Raw genomic sequence first — 23,284 nt, forward strand, 5'->3', positions numbered from 1 at the left:
TGGATTACTAAGACATTAATATAGACAATATGGATATCTAATGATAGATATTTCAAAGACATTTGCAACGACGTATATAAGACCATAGTAAGTTGGACCTACAATGGGTCAAAATCGGGAAAAAAATTTTGAACCCGAATTTTTTTTTTAAAAAAAAAAATTTAAAAAACAAAAAAAAAATTTTTAAAATTTAAAAAAAAAAAAAATTTTAAAATTTAAAAAAAAAAATTTTTTAAAATTTAAAAAAAAAAAATTTTAAAATTTAAAAAAAAAAAATTTTAAAATTTAAAAAAAAAAAAATTTTTAAATTTAAAAAAAAAAAAATTTTAAAATTTAAAAAAAAAAAAAAATTTTAAATAACAATCGAAAAATTTTTTTTTCCAAAAAATTCAAAAAACAACTGGAAAAAAAGTTAAATTTTGTTTACCTAAAAATATTTAAAATTTTGAAGTATAATTTGGTGAAGGGTATATAAGATTCGGCACGGCCGAATATAGCACTCTTACTTGTTAAACCTGCATTTGCTTTAACTTTTCGTACCAAATAGTCGGAGTACTGAGCTAACCTAACTGTTTTCCTACCAGATGAGTTGGGAGCTGTTTTTAAAATGCTTTCTATTTATGGGCTTTAGAAACATCATGTTGAACATTCCTTCTACCTGAACCAGTTTTGCTATCAACTGATATCCTGATACTGTTAAATATCATTGGAATCAGTTTAACGGCAGACCTTTGATTGTTTGTCCAACTTTTTGTAGGATCAAGTTGGGTTTTGATGAAAATATTTAATAATTTTAGTACGCACTTTTTTCTCGTCACTCGTTTTAACCCCCTGTCTATACTTGATAAATTTTTATCATGATAAACGTCAAAATGGTTGTCAAGATAAAAAATGATCAGGTATAGTCTCCATTTATTAGTATTATTGCTTCGTTATGACAAAATTGTTAGTGCTTTTGCTAAGACAACTTTGTCTTGACAACAAATGTCATTTATTGTTATGATAAATATTTGTCAAGTGTAGACAGGGGGTAAGAACAAATGAACATAATTGACATTAAACATAATAAATGACATGCTTTACAAAGGTAACTTGATCAAAAAAATCGAATAATACTTGGATTAAAGGTTTTAATGAAAAACGTGTGTTAAGAATTTTTCGATCTCAGTCCTTAATTTGTTTTATTGAAATTTAAAGAAAGGAATGAAATATCCTTTACAAATTCCGTAAGAAGTTCCTCTTGTCACCAGTCATTTATGATAACAGTAGGCGAACATTCCTGATGTCAGGTCAAAGAGGGTCGCCTGCAAAGGCGCTTGATGTTTTTTTTAAGACAGCACTGGAGGATACCTCTAAATGTTTAAACCTAGTTATCATAATTTTACTCCACTATGGCAGAATGATTCCACAAAACTAATTAAACTCCGGTCTGTACAATGCTATTTTGAGCTGGATAAAAGGGAAATTATACAAACTAGAGCTCGATCAGAAAATCGATCATATTTGAAATACAAGATTGATAAATTCATAAATATCATGGAATGTTTAAAAATGTTAATGTTTCATAAAGCAAACGAATATCATTTCACTTAAAATTTTTATAAGTTTTTTCTGACACATTTCTTATGTAGAATTATAGAATTTTAGGAATTTATTTTTATTTTCATATTTTTTTTTTGTATAAAAAGAAGAAAGGTTACCAAACGAAATAAAGACATGTCAAAGATTATTTATTCATATTGTATTTGTAGTTAAACCTTTAGGATAATGTTTGCAACATTAAGTTTCTGGGTATTTATTTTTCTAGTTCTCTTTTATCTTGAAACTTTGGTATTCGTTACAATAACGTTTGTTGAAATTACATGGAACAATATTTAAATAAATGCAGCCACCACACACTATTTTCGAGGAAATACAAGCACAAAATTGGCAGTGGAAGATTGAAATGTCGATGTCGATAGTCTGTGGCGGCAAATCACCATGGTACAGTATTTCCCAATGGTAAAACTCTATTATCAAAATGAGTGTTCATTAGTGCAAACGAAATCACGATCATCATATTTATGGTGTTTAGCGACGAAGCTTAGTTTTGGATAAATGGCTGTGATAACAATCTGAATTGGCATTTATCAGACGAGCAGTTCGCAAGGTGGTATTGCATCCACAAAAATAAGTTTGGTGTGGATTTTCCGCCCTAATTGAAAAGCCTCAAGGTAAGCCTGACTTCGCGTTGGAGATGTGATACGACGATTCTGCATCGATGTGCAGGGCAAGAAACTGTTCTATTTTAACTGGGTTGATCCAAAAATCCATTGGACTAAGAAATGTAGAATAGATGTAGATTGTGGGTATCATGCGGACCCTGAGCACAAGTTGGCGCAACATTTTTGACGACACTTCTATGCGGTCACTAAGGCTGTTGTTCCATACCGACCTCAGTTTCGATATAACTACTCTTGTTTTCTGTGGCAAGTCTGCTATGGTCCTTCAATAATATTCATAAGGTACCCTGAAACTGTTGTATTGATGGCGTCTCTATGAATGTCGTTCATAGCTGCCGTATACGCATTACGATCCAATAAATCCTGCACATAACTCTGTATGTTATCCTCGCTTACTAGAAGGTCCTACCCGACATGCCTAGGGGAAGACTGCAGCTGTGTGATATTGAAGCTAGAATGACTCCTCTGATTACATCCCAGGAAGAGGTGTTTCAACAACATTTTTTATTTTTTTTTTATTTCATATTTTATTTATTGTATCTTCACAAAATAATGTGAACTATCAATAATTTGTTCAAATCTTAAATCTAAATATTATTTTTTTTTTTATTTACGTCCCACCACAGTTGGACGAAAAATAATGTTTAATTTATAGAGCCTATCATCAGCGCAGGTCTGTTGGATTCCTTCTTCTTAGTCGGATGTAGCCATTACTTCTCATTAATGTTCGTGCAAGTGGGTTTGGGTGGACTTCTAACTTTTTCAAATATGACTCCGCTTGTTTTTTTATTTCATTTTTCACCAGGGTGACACCTAGGTCCTTGTGAATGTTAATATTTCTCACATACCAAGGCGCTGCTGTTATCATTCGTAATATTTTATTTTGGAATCTTTGAATTTGTTCAATATTAGATGCTGAGGCCGTGCCCCATAATTGAATTCCATAGCACCATATGGGTTTTATTATTGTGCTGTACAGCAAAAGTTTGCAATCTAAACTCAATCTCGAGCTTTTACCAATTAGCCAGTAAATTTGTAGTAATTTTAACTTCATTTGAGTCAATTTCGTATCTATATGCTTTTTCCAGGTAAGACGTCGGTCTAGATGCAGACCTAGATATTTAACTTCAGTTTGTTGAGGTATTATATGATTATTTATTAGGATTGGAGGGCATGATTCTCTACGCAATGTGAATGTAAGATGTATACATTTTTGCTCGTTTACTTTTATTCTCCATTGTTTTAACCACCTTTCTATGTCGAGTATATGGTCTTGTAAAAGTACAGATGCTTCTTGGGGGTTTTCATGAATGGCTAGTATAGCTGTGTCATCAGCAAAAGTAGATATGTGGGTTCGACTGTTTGTAGGCATATCACAAGTATATAGCAAATATAGGAAGGGACCCAGTATACTTCCTTGGTGTACGCCTGCTTCAATAGGCTTATGAAGTCTCCCTCTTTAAGAACGAACTTTCGATGACTTAAATAACTTTCTAGAAGCTTGTGTGTGTTCACTGGTAAATATTGTTTTATTTTTATCGATAATCCATCATGCCATACTTTGTCGAAGGCTTGCGAAACGTCGATGAAGAGTTACACAAATAAAATTGTTTATTCACAGAATTGGCTATTGTTACACAGAGAAAACAGAGTTTGTTGCCAATCGAATGATTCGGTTGTACACATAGAATTTTTTAGTTCCATCAACAGAAAATCAGTTGATAAAGAAGAATTTCGGTTGAAGCAATCAAAATTTTGTTACTGCTTCTAAAAAATTGTAGCTACAACTGTAAAATTCGGTTACTAAGGTAGAATCATTCGATTGGCAACAAATTCGGTTGCTATCATGAATCTGTTTTCTCTGTGTAGATATGACCTTTTCCCATCTTTCTGCCAACATATGAAAAACATGTGAAATTTATGTTCCATGAAATATCCATTTACCTCGAAAGGAAAATTGCTATCGTGATATTCCCCTAAACTTTTCATTCACAGTAGTTGATTTTGTTAGTAACAGCAGTTTATTGTTTACAAAATTCCATCTAAAAATTTGACATCATGGGTATGTTGCACGTGAACAAAGTCTATGAACGAAAAATGGGAAAAAGGGAACATATTTTATGTGAAATATTGATTCGAATAGAAATGCTGATCTTTTGAGGCCAGGAACGAATCATTTCGGATACTCCTTGCTGATGTGAAGCGTATTTCAGATAGAGCGTTCTGCATTGATCGAAACAAATAGTAGCCGGACGAGGCAAGGTCTGGGGTTAGGCAAAACTTCCCAACCACTTCTTTCTAAATAATTTTAAACAGGTATTGCAACAAGTGGCCTAGCGTTGCCATGATGGAATGTTACGTTTTCATTTCTGGCCGCATATTCTGGGCGTTTTTGGACCAATGCTTCCTTTAAACGAATTAGTTGCATTCGGTGCAGGTTCCATGTGATGATCAGGCCAGATTTCAACAGCTCATAATAGTTAGGACCCTTTTGGTCCCACCAAATACAGAGCATTATCGTAATGCCATGGATATTTTGCTTTGATATCGGCTGTTTGATTTGGCTTCAAATACGATCTCTTACACTTTGGGTTATCGTAAGGGATCAATTATTCATCGCAAGTAATAATTCGATGAAAAAATTAATTTTTTTATAGCGTTGAAGCAGAACTTCCGACATACAAAATCGTCTTTCAAGATCTCTCGGCTTCAATTCATATGGTAACCAATTTTCCTGCTTTTGGATGAATCCTGCTGCTCGAAAACATTTTGAAATTGCTGCTTGAGTAGCTCAAAATGATTTTGCAAGCTCTTGTTGAGTTAGACAACAATTTCTATGGAGTAATGCCTCCAATTCTTTGTCTTCCGAGTCAAAATCACCACTTCCGCATCTCTAGCACCTTGAAACCGATGAAACTCTTTTTTGATATCTTGCGAAGATATTTTCGTTTAATATTTAAGGAGATGAGCCTAAAAAGGTTATTATTCCTGTTAAGCTTCCAAAAGAGTGGAGATTCGAATCTACCTAGTAGTGTGTCGCCAAGCTTTAAATAGATTTAATGGAACTGGAACTTCTCAATACTTTATTCACCTAAGACATCGACTACTGGTTATTCTTAAAGACATGAAGTTGTAACGCTTATCGGTCAAGTGTCTCCTCTATAGTACCGAGAAAGCCATGTCAGGACCGTTTCTATCGCTCTCCTGTTAAGGTATGTTGTGCTTTGTAGAAGTTACCAAGGAGAGCATATTCCTCACACGAACATCAATCAGTCTTGCTAGTGTTTTCGGTAAAAACGATTGGTCTATAGTGCTTCGTGGTGTATAGTTCGCAGATTTGGGAATAAATCCTCACATTCTTTAGGACTCTACAATTATCACAGACATGCCCAAAATGTTGTAACAAGCCAAGGCATGATGGCAGAAATCGATTGTTGTTCATTAATTGTTACAGATAAATTATCTCCGAAAATGATTTTGTAAATTAAAGTTGCATGCCAGAGACGAATTCTTAGTCATATCACTATCGCTATCTCGTACATAGTATTATCCCCAAACAATAGTACGCAGTTCAGTTAAGGTATTACCAACAAATGTAAATGATAGAAATCAAAGAAACGTTGAAACACATAATCAAAAGTCTCTGGTTAAAGTTTCCGAAAAAGAAAACTAATTTGTTATTACAACAATATACATTGTAAGTACTACAATACCGCTACCAGTAAAACTGCATACATATAACAATAACAAAAACTACAACAATAATGTCAGTACAATTCATTTCAATTCATTGTTTCACATTTTGTTTTTTGTCCATGCCCGTAAAAATTCCATGCAATGTTTGGGGCTGCAGGGAGTTTAAACAAGGATTTTTACTTAAAAAAAAAGAAAACACATTAAATATTATACGTAGAAGGATCATGGACATGGTTACAAAAAACGAAAGAAAGAATGAATGAATGAAAAACAAGATGAAATATGAAAAAAATAAAATTTACTACAGAGTTTTCTGCATTTCCTTGTGTTTTTCCTGTAACACAGTGCCCCAATTCATTGTGAATGGTTGATGGTTGTAGGTTGGTTGTTGGCTGCCTCTGCTTACAATTGACTCCATCTTTTAGTCATGTTTTTGTGATGATTGTTATTCAAGCATATAATTTCCTTCTCTCTTATATGCTGGCAGAGTTTTTGTGGTTGTAGTCGCTATTGTGCTTCGTTTTTTTTTTTTGTTTTATTTTTAGTTTGGGCCTGTATTTCAAATATTTATATGAATTTCTTTAAATTGTTTTTGTCTTCTGTTTGTAGTATTTAATAATACTTGTTAGAGAAATAACATTTTACATAGAATCATCATCTAATCTGTAGGGACAATTATAGACAAGTTTACATTTTATTTTTACAATCAGGAGTGAGTTGTTTTACCTTTTCTTTATATAAGAGGATTTTAAATATGTTGAGTTTTGGCCATAAAATAATTGATGAATGTCGAGTATAGAATTTAACTTATAAAGCCTTACAAATGAGTTTCGTTGTGGAAATTTTTGAGTAAAAAATGTTAGATGTTTATGTTCATAAAGATGGGGAATTTAAATGTGTTTTGAAGCATATGAACTCATCAGATCACTCTGTCGTAATAGACAGTTAGTGATCCTTCACCTTCTCATGAAGGTGAAGGGTATATAAATTAAATTTTTGCTTCGAAAACGTCGAATTTTGTACCAACAAAGCGTCATAAATATGCGGTAAGAATTGTTTTACATCTTTAATTTGAAAAAAGTGCAAGCACACCAATTGATCACCAAAGCTTATGGTGAATGTGTTTCATCAGTTTCAGCGTGCGAGAAATGGTTTGATCGGTACAGAAGTGATGATTTTGAAACGGAAGACATATGTAGATCGCCCAGGCCAGCCAAAAAAAAGTTTGAAGACCAAGAATTGGAGGCATTACTCCATGAAGATTGTTGTCAAACTCAACAAGAGCTTGCAAAATCATTGGGAGCTATCAATGTACAATTTCAAAACGTTTGCGAACAGCAGGATTCATGCAAAAGAAGGGAAATTGGGTACCATACGAATTGAAGCCGAGAGACCTTGAAAGACAATTTATATATGAAACTAGTTGATCACCCCGGCTTCGCCCGGTAGCATTTACTAATGTTAGTTCATTAGGTTTCTCCAAGGCACGCACACCAGCCTGTTCTTATTTATTTGCAAATAAAATATCTAAATTTGTACTGCATACTTTAGGGAGCTTTTTTATTACAGTTGACTGGACCCACAAAAAAAAAGAATTTCCGAGTTTTACCCGGAATTTTTGAATTTTTTTTTCTCTACAAACCATCTTCTGAAAATTTCGAAACGAATAAAAAAAAATCAGCCAAATCGCTCCAGCCGTTCTCACGTGATGACATTACATACATGGACAATTTAATTTTTATATACAGTATTGGCCATAACTAAAGCACCCCCTCAATGAATTTTTTTCATATGGTATTTTTTGTATAAAATCAAAGTTTTAAATATCTATTATGTATTATTTTCATTTGTTAATATGTTTAGTATTGATAAACAAATACTTTCAAAGTTAACCTTTCTATAGGAGGTAACTTAAAATCAAAAAATATTTTAAGGTAGAAAATGAAACGGACAAAACTAAAGCACCCCTTCAAGGATATACTATAACAAAAAATTTTAGTTAATTTTTTGTTGCAAATCCTTTGTTTTGGATGGCACAAGAACATCTCTTGGCATAGAACATAATATGCTTTTATGGCGTTTTTCGATATTCCTTCCCAGACTATTTTAACGGCATGAAATAAATCGTGAAAATTTCCGATCCTTATTTCAACAATTTTCACGATTTATTTTCATATTAACAATGTGCCACAAGTTCTCAATAGGATTGAGATCGGGAGATTGACAAGGCCAATGAAGAACTTGAATCTTATTGCTGTGTAGCCAAGTCTTACAAACTTTGGAGGGGTGCTTAGGATCGTTATCCTGTTGGAAGCTCCCTATAACTGGCATCTCTTCACTGACATAAGGCAACATTACAGCTTTCAATACATCACGGTACATAAACCGATCCATAATCCCATAAATTTTATGATTTGGCCTAAATCCTTGACCAGAAAAGCAACCCCAGACCATTACATTGCCTCCTCCATGTTTAATTGTTCCTTTGCAATACTTAGGATTCAGTCTTCCTCTTTTTCGTCTGCATACACGCCTTATTCCAGCGGAACTTTTTAAGTTGTTTTTGGATTCGGCAGGGAACAGTACTGTCTTTAATTTTTGGACACTCCAGTCGATGTGGGCTTTGGCAAATTTCAGTCTAGCTTTCTTGTTCTTAGCTGATAGAAATGTTTTTTTTGCTGGTCGTCAGCTGAATAATCGGACTTCTACTACTCTTCTACGGATTGTTCTTTCGCTAAAGCATAATCTTAAACTTGTTCGTTCTTGAATAGCTGATGCTGTAGGTATTGCTTTTTGTATTGCTCTTTTGATCAAGGAATCATAATATCGTGTTTTTTTCGCGAACGACCTCCAGAATGCACCGTCGATTTTCGACCAGTCTTAAAAAATTTTGAAACGAGCCTGGAAATAACTGATCTGTTAATTGAATATTTTTTACTAAATTCGTGTAGTGATAAGCCCGTCTTCCAGTCTTCAATAACTTTAATTTTAAATTTACTGGCGTACTTGTTCCTTGTCATTGTTTTTTTTTTACAATAAACTGTATAAAACTTAAATTTTGCACACTACGTCTTCCAATATTTTTATCTTTTGGAATTTTTAAGTTTGTGATTCCCGATATTTCACATTGCAAATATGCAGTACCGAGTCAAATTTTTAAACATCTTATAAGGGGGTGCTTTTGTTTTGTCCGTTGCGTTTTGAGTTTTTATATGATTTATCATTTTAAATTAATTTTCAATAAAATTATCTTTTACTAAATGAATATTAAATGAACATTAACAATATTAGTTAATAAAATATATACAAAATACATCCCAAAAAAGCCGTTTTTATCAAAAAAAATTATGATTTGAAAAAATCCATTGAGGGGTTGCTTTAGTTATGGCCAATACTGTATATACAGTGGTGGCCACCAATTTAAGACATATACTTGAATTTTTTTCATCAATTGAATTTTAAGTGCGTAGAGCCAAAATAAAAGGACCTCTAAGGGTATGAAATTTATTATTAATGTTTCTAGTTTCTGAAAAATGTTTGGAAAAATCGGTAAAATATATATGGACAAAGATATGTGGAAATACGTTGACCCACCTAAGCGAACATCCGCTGTTAATAACATGATATGACCGAAACTAATGGAACTAAAAATACGAAATTTGGTCCGAATATTTTATAATAATAAAAATATAATGATATAAATGTGAGAAAATATGTTTATTTAAAAAAAAAAATTTTTGGTCAAGTTGTAGAAAAATTGTATGTGTTCATGGTGAATATGTATGAATTGACACAGTCGAATAAAACACACCTGTATGTTAAAACAGACTTCATGCATACATATTTGTGGAAATATTGAAAAAAATAATTGATAATTACATGGAATTTAGCAAACAATTTAGCTTTAAAAGAACATAATTTTTGCACCGAATAATTACTTGCGATGATCGTATGTGAAGCCCGAACTAGTCGAATCAACACCAAAATATCCATGACGCTAAGGCAGGGAAAGGCAAAACATGGGCGCCGCGTTTTTCATTTACTCTTCTCTTTCGTACGTGTGCACACGCATTATAGAGAAATAAACAACTTTTAATCAGTCTAGCTTGAGAACTCAAACAAGCAGGTTGTGTATCGTTTTTTTATCGCACAATTTAAGAATCAGCGTTGCCAGTGAAAAAAAAAATGTCCCAACTTTTGAAGATGTATGATGAACAATATGAGATTTTTAATTGGGGAAAAGAGACGAAAGTTTGCTGGCAACACCGATTCGTGGTGAGTGCGGAGAGAGTGTATAACTAATACAAACGTAAAATGCAATAGTATAGGTTGCCTTTCCCTGCGCTAAGGTAATGCTCTGCATTTGGTGGAAGCAAAAGCTTCCTATCTTTTATGAGCTGCTGAAATCTGTCCAAACCATCACGTGGAACCTGTAGCGAACGCAACTGATTCGTTTGAAGAGAGCATTTGCGCAAAAAACCTAATGAATATGCAGACATGAAACCGTAATATGTCATCATGACGATGCTCGGCCAAATAATGCAATATCTGTTAAAAAGTATTTAGGATGAAGTGTTAGTTAAGTTTTACCTCACTCTCCTTATAGTCCAGCTCTTGCCCCGTCCGAATACTATTTGTTTCGATCGATTCAGAACGCTCTCTCTCTCAATCTCTCTCTCTCTGGGATAGATGAGCAGTTCTTTTGGCTCGGAATCCATATGTTGCCAGAAAGATGGGGAAAGGTCATAGCTAACAATGGACAATACTTTAAATAAATTTATATTGCAATAATGTTCCAAAATAAAAGCTAAAACTTAAAAAAATTCGCGCATTTTTATGCTGTACACCCAATACTTTGGTCTCATTACACAATAGATTCACTATTAGTCATCTGTGGTGATATTTTGTTGTTTTTGAAGCCATTTAATCGATTAACATTTAATTGGATCTACACAGAGAAAACAGATTCGTGTTAGCAACCGAATTTGTTGCCAATCGAATGATTCTTCCTTAGAGACCGAATTTCATAGTTGTGGCTACAAAATTTTAAAAGAGATAACACAAGTTTGGTTGCTTTAACCGAAATTCTTCTTTATCAACTGACTTTCTGTTGATAGAAGCGAAAAATTCGATTGGCAACAAATTCGGTTGCTGTCACGAATCCGTTTTCTCTGTGTATCGATAATCTGGTATCCAACGAGAACGATCATTTCCTGGCACAATAATCGATATTGTTACGATTGACGATCACGAATAAATTCGTAATTCGAACGAAATACCAAAAATGTGATAGAATATTCTGCAGATACACCCAGAGTCGCTGGTGGGAATCGAACCCGCAACCCTCAAATTGATAGTTAAGCTCACTATCGTCTAGTCAATCGGGCCACGAATTATATCGCTCTTTCACGACATAACGCAGAAAACATATTTGTAAATAGAATGTCTTTGAATGTTTAAATGAAATTAATTAAAATAAAGCCAAAATATGAATCTATAACGTCCAATGAATACAGTTCAAATATAATTCTGTATGAAGACTAAAGTATGACTCTATAAAGGCTTACGATTAAGATTAAAATATTAATGTATACGAGGATAAAATATGACTCTATTGAAACCTACGATTAAGAATAAAATATGACCCTATAACGACCTACAATTAAAGCTAAAATATAAATGAATAAAGACCTACGATTGAGGTTAAAATATGTCAGCAAAAACCAAAAAAAATACTCGAACTCCCTTCAGCAATGTTTTGTATAAAGTACCTATGTAAAGGGTGTTTTTTAAGCCTGATAGAGCTAACGAAACGGCTAACTATTTGGTAAGTTCTATCACTTTTTGATATTTATGATCATTATGCTCTGCAAAACATCATGAATTGATTGAAGCTTGAAAAACGCTACCAAATTATTCAAATTTACTTTGAACATTAGTCATTGATTCGTGCAACTTATAGACGACTGTTTTATCACAAAATTGTCTTCAGCTATGAGGCTTATTTTTGGCTTAATAGTCAAACAAAATTGCAGCATATGAAGTGGCACCAATCCACAACAGACACAACAGACTCTATTACAACCAGAAAAATGTACCGTATGGGTGCATTTTGTTTAGCTATGAGGTTAATTTTGGTTTTCTGAGACCCACAGACTCCATTTCATTGCATCATCGGACCTTATATCTTCAAAAATAAAATCGGATCTCGCATTACTGTAAATGATCGTTACGGCACCATGATCAATGATTTTTTGTTTGAAAATAAGCATGAGATGAGGTTTCAATAGGATTTGATTTAGATTTATTAAAATTTAAATTTGGCGATAACTTGATTTCGAGAAATAGACCTGTTAATCGGCCTCCAAGATGTGATCAATGATTTCCTTTGGGGCCAGGTGAAGTCACTGGTTTATGCTAATAAGCCAGCTACATTTTAAGCCTTGGAGGCCAACTTTGTTGGTATTATTCGTGAAATAAACCAGCAATGCTCGAAAAAGTGGCCTAAAATTGGACGTCTATAATACTCCTAGTAAAGTACAGCTGCGGTGGCCATATTCCTGGAATAATTTTCAAATATTAATGCCATTTATTGCTCTTTCTAACAAAAAATATTTTTTTTTTGTGAAAATTAACTTTTACGTAATATTTTCTACAATTTCAAGTTCTATCAGGCTTAAAATAACACACTTTTTATATAATCTAATCTAGATACTATATGCAATATAAAGCAATAAAACAATTCATAAATGTGAAAAAGATTCAGTTTCAAATGAAAACAAAACGAACAATTTTTATCTTTAAAAATATGTAGTTCGATCGACCCTATCGAAAGTAAACTGCCAAAGAGTGCAGCTGAACTCCTGACAAACATGAATTAATAAAAAAAAAACAAGTAAGAGTGCTATATTCGGCTGTGCCGAATCTTATATACCCTTCACCAAATTATACGTCAAAATTTTAAATATTTTTAGGTAAACAAAGTTTAATTTTTTTTCCAGTTGTTTTTTTCATTTTTTGGAAAAAATTTTTTTCGATTTTTATTTAAAATTTTTAAATTTTTTTTTTAAATTTTTTTATTGGTTTTTTAAATTTTTTTTTGTGAAAAAAAAAATTCGGGTTAAAATTTTTTTTTCCGATTTTGACCCATTGTATGTCCAACTTACTATGGTCTTATATACAGTGGTGGCCAGGAATTTAAGACAAAAATTGTTTGCTAAATTCCACGTGATTGTCAATTATTTTTTCAAATATTTCCACAAATATGTATGCATGAGGACTGTTTTAACACACAAGTGTGTTTTATTCGACTGTGTCAATTCATACATATTCACCACGAACACATACAATTTTTCTACAACTTGACCAAAAAATTTTTTTTTTAAATAAACACATTTTCTCACATTTATATCATTATATTTTTATTATTGTAAAATATTCGGACCAAATTTCGTATTTTTAGTTCCATTAGTTTCGGTCATATCATGTTATTAACAGCGGATGTTCGCTAAGGTGGGTCAACGTATTTCCACATATCTTTGTCCATATATGTTTTACCGATTTTTCCAAACATTTTTCAGAAACTAGAAACATTAATAATAAATTTCATACCCTTAGAGGTCCTTTTATTTGGCTCTATCGCACTTAAAATTCAGTTGATGAAAAAAAATTTGTCTTAAATTGGTGGCCACCACTGTACGTCGTTGCAAAGGTCTTTGAAATATCTATCATTAGATATCCATATTGTCTATATTAATGACTTAGTAATCCAGATATAGGTCAAAAATAGGTCAAAAATCGAGGTTGTCCTAGTTTTTTCCTTATATCTCAGCCATTTGTGAACCGATTTTCTCGATTTTAAATATCGACCGAGACGGAAGAATTTCGGAGTTATTTGGGGGCTTCGGAAAGTTGATTTCAACACACAGACGGACATGTCTATATCGATTCCGCTATCTATAAGGATCCAGAATATATATACTTTATAGGGTCGGAAATGAAAAATGTAGAAATTACAAACGGAATAACAAACTTATATATAACCTTCTCACGAAGGTGAAGGGTATAAAAAGGACGACGAATTACGCATCCAAGAATGTCAGTTAAAACTAGATTTGTTAATAGATCAATTGCCAATAGAGTCATTATCCGTTTTCATGACAATGAGGACCAAAGAATACTAGATATCCAACTACAAATTGCAACTGGCTGAAAATTCACCATTTCTACTGATCTTTTAGTAAAATAAGTTGATTTCTGAAAACATAAAAAAAAAAATTAAACATTTCTCTCATAGTTTCAGTCTAAAATTGCCACTTATGGCCCGAATTATACCGTGTGACATTCTGTTCCGTATCATCACACAAATATTTATAAACACTCACACCCCTCACAACACTCCGACAAAAATTGTGCTGCTCATCATGATCATCATTATCGTTATCGCTACAATGATTATTATGATGACGTTGTTGTGCGTTCAAAGTGTTAAAACATGTGTTAAACAAACAGACAACCAGATGGGCAGACGATTAAAGATACATTTTGAAGGTATTTCTATATGTAGTTGGTATTTAAAATAAAAATTCCATGTAGATATTTCATAAATTTGTTACTTTTTAAATATTTGTTTTGTTTGCCTTGCATTTTTGTCTAAAAGACTCATCACTCCAATTTCTTGTTGTCGGAATTGAAATATTTTTTAGAGGAATTTTGTGTAGGTTTGTTGTAGATGTGTTTGGTTTTGTCTGAAAGTGGTGTGTGGTTCTATATCTAAGGTAGTTACCTAGCAGTACTACGATACTGTCCCGAACTAGCCAGTTAGGTTGACAACAGGGTAACCAGCTACGTGACTAGTTATTTTAACACGTGCATGTCCTTTGTATTGCATTTGTTTTTTCTCAATATTAATTTATTTCAATTTTTTTGTTCTCAATAGGTAGGGTAACTAGGTTGCTATTACATAATTGGAATTTCTGAATTTCAATTTGTTGTTTCTCAATATAAATTTAGATTTTCTCAATTTCAACTTGAAACGGTGTAGTCTCTGTAATAAGTTTGTCTTAAAATAATAATACAATTTTTGAAACAAACATTTATTATAAAAAACTTTTAATAAAATCCAATAAGAATAAAATCTTAGTAGATAACCTTCCATCCTAACAAAAACAATAGTCTTACAAGGGTTAAAAGAAAAACCAACATTTTTCTTTCCTTTTTTGCACAAACTATTCGCTGAAATATTCAAAACATAAAAAGCAACAACAAGAGGGGGACATCAGACAAACAAGTTTTTGGTTAAAATTGTTGTTTTCATTTTTTTTTTTGCTTATTTTGAAGTGGGTGGGCGAAAATAAAACAACAACAAACATAAAAATTTATAGCATCAAATTTTGTAAACAAGAAAATAAACAATGGAATTGATGACGAAAAACTACAATAACAAAGGCAAAATAAAACGAAAAAAATTAAATATAAAAACAACAAACACAACAATACTCTTACAAGAATACTCAAGAAGAAGGGGAGAAAAAACCTCAAACATAAATTCTCTCTCTCTCACTCTCTCTCCCTCGCAACCATATGCAAGTCAAACAACTTCAAAATAAAAGAAGAAAATAAAACAAATAAATAAGAATAAAAACCGGAAAGTGCACAACCATATTAAATGACAATAAAACAACAAAAACACAACATTAAAATAAAATTAACAAATCGAAAAACACAAATAAATATGTAAATAATCTTTAAGATAATGAAAAAAATTAAAATTAAATAAAAATGTTACAAAACAAATGCAAATACATAGTAAGCAAAAGACGAAAAGTCCAATTGTTTTTGTTCTTTGTTTTGCAAAGTAACACGAAAAAATGTAAGAGAATTTAGAATATTTTCAAAAATAAGCAGAGGCTGCCAGACTTGAGAGATTTAAGATAGTTGTAGCGATTTCTAAATTATGGCAATAGAAATTACTTTTTTGACAACTGTCATTTAATTCTTATCTGTAATATGGTTCAGTGTTGCAAAATTTGTTTCGTCATTTCCCATCAAAGACCTCTAGAATTGTTATTTACTGATAAAATTATAAAATTATAACTTGTATGTATTGTTAGAGTGCCTGGACTTGTATAAATCCAAAATAGTTGCAAATATACACTATAAGAAATAAAGTTTTGAATGTTTTCAAATGATTCCCAAAATATGCCTGATTAATTTGTCGTTTTTAAGAGCTGGTCCATTTTTAAAATGGACCAGCGTACCAACCAGGTACGACTTACAGGAAAATTTGAATTTTTTGCGATAAAAGTAAGATATTAAGTAAAATTATACAATTAGAGTCACATCATTGTAGTGAAAAAGAAAGACGTCTAGTTTATCGGTTGTGAGAGCAGGAAAAAACCTTAAAATGTACACCAATACCCCGGTTTGCGTCGCTAATTGCGACCGGACAAACACGACGCAAACCGAAGCGTTTGACTTAAACGGGAAATCCCATTTTTTATATTACTATTGTTATATAAACGACGCAAATCGAATCACTAACGACGCAACTTCGAAGCCATGCGACGCAAACTGATACAAAAACATTTAAAAAAAACGCAACTTCAACACAACGCAAACTGTTAGGACTGTCCAAGAACTTTGTTACAAATGTTTTAACACCAAAAAAATCTATAGAGCGTTCAGCAAATAAAAAAAAACTTCTCCAGCTACTGATTAGTTACTTTAGCTAAACGGGAGCCTTCAAGTCATCTAAGGCAATTTCAAGTTAAATTGGGAATCTTGTATTATCCCGAACGGTCCGACGAAGATTGCTAGAAGCAAAACAAGGTAGAATAGTTCAAAAAGTTTCCTTGCTCAGACAGACAGAAGAAGAGAAAATAAAATGGCGAAATATCGTTTCGAGTGAAACTAAAATCAATTTGCATGGTCATGATGCGCAATGAAATGTACGTGGACCGAAAGGAAAATAATTCTATATAAGATTTACAAAAAAGACCGTAAAACACAGAGGAGGAAATGTCTTGGTATGGGGTTATTTTTCTTGGAATAGATTAGATCCAATACACCTTATTGAAAACACTATGAATAGACAGTTATATAAAGATTTAGTGGAGACAGTTATGCAACCATATGCTGAAGAAAATAGGCCTCTAGTATGGACATTTTAACTGGAGCACCCATAGCACTTATTTAACATTATAAGTAATTGGTTTTGAGATCACAATAGATAATCTTTGCGTCAAATTAAAATGAAACATGTCCAAGCTTCCCTGCTGTAATAATAAATAATTATGAGAAAATATTCAAAAAGAATGGTATAATATCCCAGTAGTAACTAGCAGGAAGTTAATTTCGTCCATGTCCAAGAGGATACTCTTTTTCTGTAAAGGCAGTATTTTAGCGAAATCAAGTACAGAAGACGCTCACAAATTAGAGCACTAATTTAAAATTCTAATTTCCGTGCATTTTTTTCTTTTTGTTATTTGAACACAAGTTTATTTTGATTCTGTTTAAATATAGTAAAACTGAAAAAGGGGTGTATCATGAGAAATGTCAAATAAACGTAAAAGAAACACTTTGGAAACTAAAGTCAAAATATTAGAAAAGCTTGACAAAGGCGTTCAAGGGAACCGGTTAGCCCTAGATTTTAGTGTGACAACATCTTCAATCAGCTACATCAAATCACATAGAACAGCAATATTAAATGCTGCAATTAATTTTTGCACAGCGCTGAATATCCAAAAATGGAAAGATGTCTGTTTTAGTGGTTTTTAAATCAACGAGAAAAAAAGTGTACACTGATTGGACCCATACTTAAATAGAAAGCTAAACAAATATTTAGAGAGGAATATCCCGATAAAGATGAAAATGCATTTTGTGCAAGTGATGTATGGTTTATCAAATTTAAGAAACGACACGGTATCCTTTTATTCTTCGATATCGTGCAAAGGTCGCTGAGATGAGATTAATGGAGTAACAAATATATAATGTCGAGGAAACCGGATAATTTTAATAAACATACAGTGGTTGGCAAAACAATGGAAACTTTTCCAAATATTCCATATGTAGCCCAAAATTTAAAATATTTTTTTAAATAAAAAATTTTTTTTTAGTATTTTACTTGTATAGTTTTATTTATATAAATTAACTGAAAAACAACCAACATAATTAATTATATTCTGAAAAAAAGGAACAAAATTAAAAATATTCACTATTACACTACTGACAAAATAGTGGAAACTTTTAAACTTCAGCAAGAAAGAAGTGTAAAACGAAAATAATATTAAAAAGAACGATGTAAAAAGCATCCTGTTTACAGTTATTTTATTTAATTTTATTTTTAAATTCTGGTAATTTTTCACAATTTATTTTTCTAAGTTTTTCGCATAATTGCTTTTTTTCAAAGTTAACGAAAATGGCTAAAGTTAAGATTTGTGAAGACTTAAAAAATAAAATAATTAACAATTTTAAAGCTGGTTTAAAACAAAAAAGTATCTGTGACAAAAATTCAATAAATAAGTGATCAGTTTCAAAAATTATAAAGAAATTTCGTGAGACGGGTTCTGTAAAAACTCAACATTTAGGTGGAAGACCTCGTAAGACTACTGATAGACAAGATAATTTAATAGCGAGAAAGTTCAAGAAATTCCCAAAAATAACTCCTCGAGAGGTTGTTAATAGCCTAAAATTAGAAATAAGTACCCGAACAGTTAGGCGCAGGGCAAATGAGGCTGGTCTTGGTTGCTATCGTCCTGTGAAAAAAACACTCATTTCTAAAAAGAACCGTTCTGCTCGTATACAATTTGCCAGGGATCATTTAAACTGGTCGATACAGAAATGGAATACTGTCCCCTTTTCCGACTAATCCAAATGCAATTTAAGAGGCAGTGATGGAAAATTTGTAAGACGACCAAAGGGAAAAAGATTAGATATAAAGTACACAAATAAGACAGTAAAGTTTGGCGGTGGCGGTGGCGGTTTGGCATGGCAAAATATTTCAAAGGAGACCATTGACTCTTTAATTGGTTAAGTGCATCGTCGATGTGTAGCAGTTATAAAAAATAAGGGATACCCAACAAAATATTGAGTTATTGCAAAATTTAGACAATATATGTTTAAATAAATCGTAAGTTTCCATTGTTTTGTCAATGCCGTAATAAAGAAATCTTTTAATTTAGTTTCCTCATTTTTAGAATTTAATTAATTATGTCCTTTGTTTTTTTGTTAAATTAAGTTAATAAAAGTATACAAATAAGATACTACAAAAGTGTTAAAATTTTTTAAAAAATTATTTCAGATTTTAGGCCACTAATGAAATATTTGGAAAAGTATCCATTGTTTTGTCAACCACTGTATGTCTCTGCTTTTGAAAAAAACGTCCCTGGACATGAAATTCAAAAAGACAGAATTTCACTGCTACTTGGTGCAAACTCTGATGGATTACATAAATTAGTTCCATTGGTAATTGGTAAAGCAAAAAACCCAAGGTGTTTTAAAAGTTTCAATAATCCTCTGCATTACAAATTTTCAAAAAATGCTTGGATGAGTTCTCGGATTTTTCACGAATGGTTTTACGGAATATTTATTAAACAGGTAATAACAAATATTGATTTCAGGTTTAGTCATTTTAAAAAATTTTTCAATTTACAGGTGATCCGCTTTTATCAGGAAAATAATTTGCCACCGAAATCCATTTAGCTTATAGATAATTGCTCCGCTCATGCAATCATTGAGAAACTGCTTATGGAAACATAGTTGCATTATTCTTTCCACCAAATGTTCAAATAAAATTTAATTAAAAAAATAATAAAAGTGTTTTATTTTTGTTTTTGGAAGTATATTTTTTTATATTTTTTATTCCAAAAAAGAAAACGTCCAGAAATTAGAATTGCCTCAAAAACAAAGCGGTTCTAATTTGCGAGCGGCTATTGTATCTTCAACTCTGGGTATACTCCAGATGGAGTAGCAAGCCTGTGCTTAATCAAATATTGAAGACTGGACGGACATATTTGTGATCAAAATAAAATATTGATATAAATTTTTTTAATTTTAAATCTTCTTTATTTTTTTAATTTAACTTTTATATTTATTCGAAGCGCTATTTTAATTTCTAAGGCTTAATTTGAAATAGTTCTCGCAATTAAACAATAAATAGTTCAATATATAAAACATTGTTAAATTTTAAAATAATTTGGCGATTTTTATAAAATATAATCTGGTTGCCCTAAATTGCATGTAAAACTGCAAAGAGTAAAATAAAAACTTACCGTTTTTTTAGCTTTTTATGAGACTTGTGGAACGTAAATTTTACTCCAACGAAATGCACACACAATGGGTTAAAGTAGAACAACAAAATACTACGAATTTTTTGTTGTCAAACTGTTTTTTATTTTTGTATTTTGTTTTGTAGGTGTTAAAACAAAAACAAATGATAAATGTCAAATAATGCAGATTTTTTTTAGGTTTTTCTTTGTATTTTCTCAGTTTTTGCTTAATTTTGTTTTATTTTCGTTACGTTTTGCTTATCACTTGTCTATTTTCATGTCATTTTCGTTGAAAACATGTGTTTAATTTAATAGTTTTTTTCTGTTTTTTTTGCAAATAAATGGCTAACACATTGAACTAATGGACAAGAAAATATTTATATGTACGTACATATATGTTAATAAAAAAAACAAGAATATGTAATTAGAATTTCAGGGTCACAATTTTGTTTACTTTTTGTATTTGGTTTGAATATGCAAAATGCAAAACTATTTTTCCGATTGTTGGTTTAAAATTTTGTTTATTTTTATTGACTTTGTTGGCCATACAATTTACGATTGATTTTTTCAAACAAGTTTTATATTTGTCAAGCCAATAAATTGTGGATAGGAATTATTTGTTTAGTTGTTGTTGGTGTTAATTCTTATGTGAACACGAAAATTTGAGAATTCCAACTAAATTTATTCCGTTTAAGAAATCTGATACAAAAACAAAACATTGCACACACGCATTCACACACAAGCACAATGTCACTACACAAACAATTATTTTTGTTATTTTGAGGTATTTCCTTTTGGGTTTCCCTTCTTCCGCAATTTCTTTTTGATTATTTTGTTGTAATCTTAGTTTAATATTTATTATTATTTAACAACTTATTAATCCATACGATTTTAGCAAATAAATTAGAAACTCCAAACACAAACAATAATTTACTGGCAATATAAACGTCACTTTATTTTTGCTTCACTCTTTCTTTTTATTTATCTTCTTTAACTATGTTTCTTTTATCGCTAACAATTCTTTTTTTTTTGGTTTCTTTCCTTCACACTTTCTTTGCAAATTTCTGCAATAGTTTAGCTAGTTACTTTTCATAATTAATTGACTTGTTGTTGTTCCAATTAGAATTAAATTTCTTTTATTATTACCATAATTATTTTCACTTTCGTTTTCATTTGTCACTCACATATCAGTCTGATTTTACTATTGGATTTTGCAATTAACAAACAGAAAAAACAAAAAAAAAATTGTTTTATTCATTCATCGCGTCTACACTGTGTGCATTTATTGCCCAACTCATTTTCGACCAACATCCACACTTCCGCACGACTAAACGAAGACTGAATGAAACAAATAAGCAAAATGCTGTTTCTTCTTTCTGTTTATTTTTCGTCTACACACTGTGTGGATGGTATTTTACAACTGTTTGTCAGATGTTACAGGGTTGTATAATTTGTGGAGTAGTTTTGTGGGAATTTAGACAGGGTTAGAAATATAATTGGTTAAATTAAAAGCAAATAATCATTGACAAAAATAATAAAATTAAGTATTTAAAAAATGTTTTTGATTCTAATAAATATTGCGTATTTGTAATTTTAAATTTCTAGGACATTTTTAGACCTCATATAGCAGATATCTTGAAAACATGATGTGATAAATTTAATTCGGATTCAGCTCCATTTATTCAATAAAAAATTATACTCTTTTTATGGATTTCGACATTTTTCAAGTTTTGGCAGCCTGTGTTTTTATTTGTGGTATTAAACATTTTGAACCCAGAAATAAAATGGAATCTTTGAAATTTAAAATAACAAACACGGAAATTAGGAAACAAAAGAAACGAACTAGAAATAAATATTAGAAAATAGGCTATGCAATGTACATATTTTTATACCCTTCACCTTCGTGAGAAGTTTGTAATTTCCACAATATAATTTTCCGACCCTATAAAGTCGATTAAGCCATGTCCGTCTGTCTGTCTGACCGTCTGTTTGTTGAAATCAATTTTCTGAAGACCCCAGATATCTTCGGGATCCAAATCTTCAATAATTCTGTCAGACATGCTTTCGAGAAGTTTCCTATTTAAGATCAGCAAAACAAATGACAAAACCTATATCTGGATTACTAAGTCATTAATATAGACAATATGGATATCTAATGATAGATATTTCAAAGACCTCTGCAACGACATATATAAGACCAAGGCGAATTTATGCAAGGTCAAACAGCTAATAATTTTTTTTTTTCGCTTTTTGGTTCTAACAACTATCAAAGCTTGTTTTTGTATTTAAATATCTACATATTCTAAGCTTATTAACAAAAAAATTATTGTTTACATAAATACACTATCTACACTATATTAAGTTTAAATACATATTTGTTTAATTTTTCATTTTGGTTTTTTGACATTTGTTAAGACCAATCGTTGTTTTTGTAGAACTGACACCACCTTGTATGAATTTGCCTTGTATAAGACCATGGTAAGTTGGACCTAAAATGGGTCAAAATCGGATAAAATATTTTTTAACCCGAATTTTTTTTCACCCAAAAAAAATTAAAAAATCAAAATAAATTTTTTTAAAATTTAAAAAAAAAACTAGAAAATTTAAAATAACAATTCGAAAAAAAAAATTTCCAAAAAATGATAAAAAAAACTTGTTAATAAATAATTTTAATAAATTTGTGAAAAAAAATATTAAATATCCTCAAAATCCGCAAATTTCAAATCGTTCCCCACAATTTTTTAAATCTTTTTAATTTAAAAATTTTTTTTTAAATGTAAAACTTGGAATTTGTGATGTGCATGTAATTTTAAGATTTTTTTGACATTAACCCTCTGCTACTGACGTGGATTAATTTTTACAATATAACTGATGTGGGGTCTAGCAGACTCCTCACTTTTAAACTCATTTACTATTACTTGCCTTACCTTATTTGTCATATTTATTTATAAGATTAAATAGTTTTCAAGCTAACATAATATTAAAATTTAAATTAAAGGACGTTTTTTTAAAGTATGACTTATTTTATTTAGTTCAATTTTGCGAAGGTACGCAAAATTTGTTTTTTGCGGTGCTAAATTCCCAATATTGGGAGATGCG

General features: G+C 31.2%; 1 long non-coding RNA gene across 1 annotated transcript in view; it reads right to left on the minus strand.

Moving 5' to 3' along the window:
- LOC135954203 (uncharacterized) overlaps nt 1–21,502 on the minus strand; it is a 116,408-nt gene extending 94,906 nt beyond the window's left edge. Inside the window, exon 1 of the long non-coding RNA XR_010576246.1 lies at nt 20,189–21,502. This is a non-coding gene — a long non-coding RNA (uncharacterized LOC135954203). The remainder of the gene's footprint in view (nt 1–20,188) is intronic.
- Nucleotides 21,503–23,284: the final 1,782 nt, after the last annotated feature.

The sequence above is a fragment of the Calliphora vicina genome, chromosome 3 (genome assembly GCF_958450345.1).
Source record: "Calliphora vicina chromosome 3, idCalVici1.1, whole genome shotgun sequence".
Taxonomy (NCBI): domain Eukaryota; kingdom Metazoa; phylum Arthropoda; class Insecta; order Diptera; family Calliphoridae; genus Calliphora; species Calliphora vicina.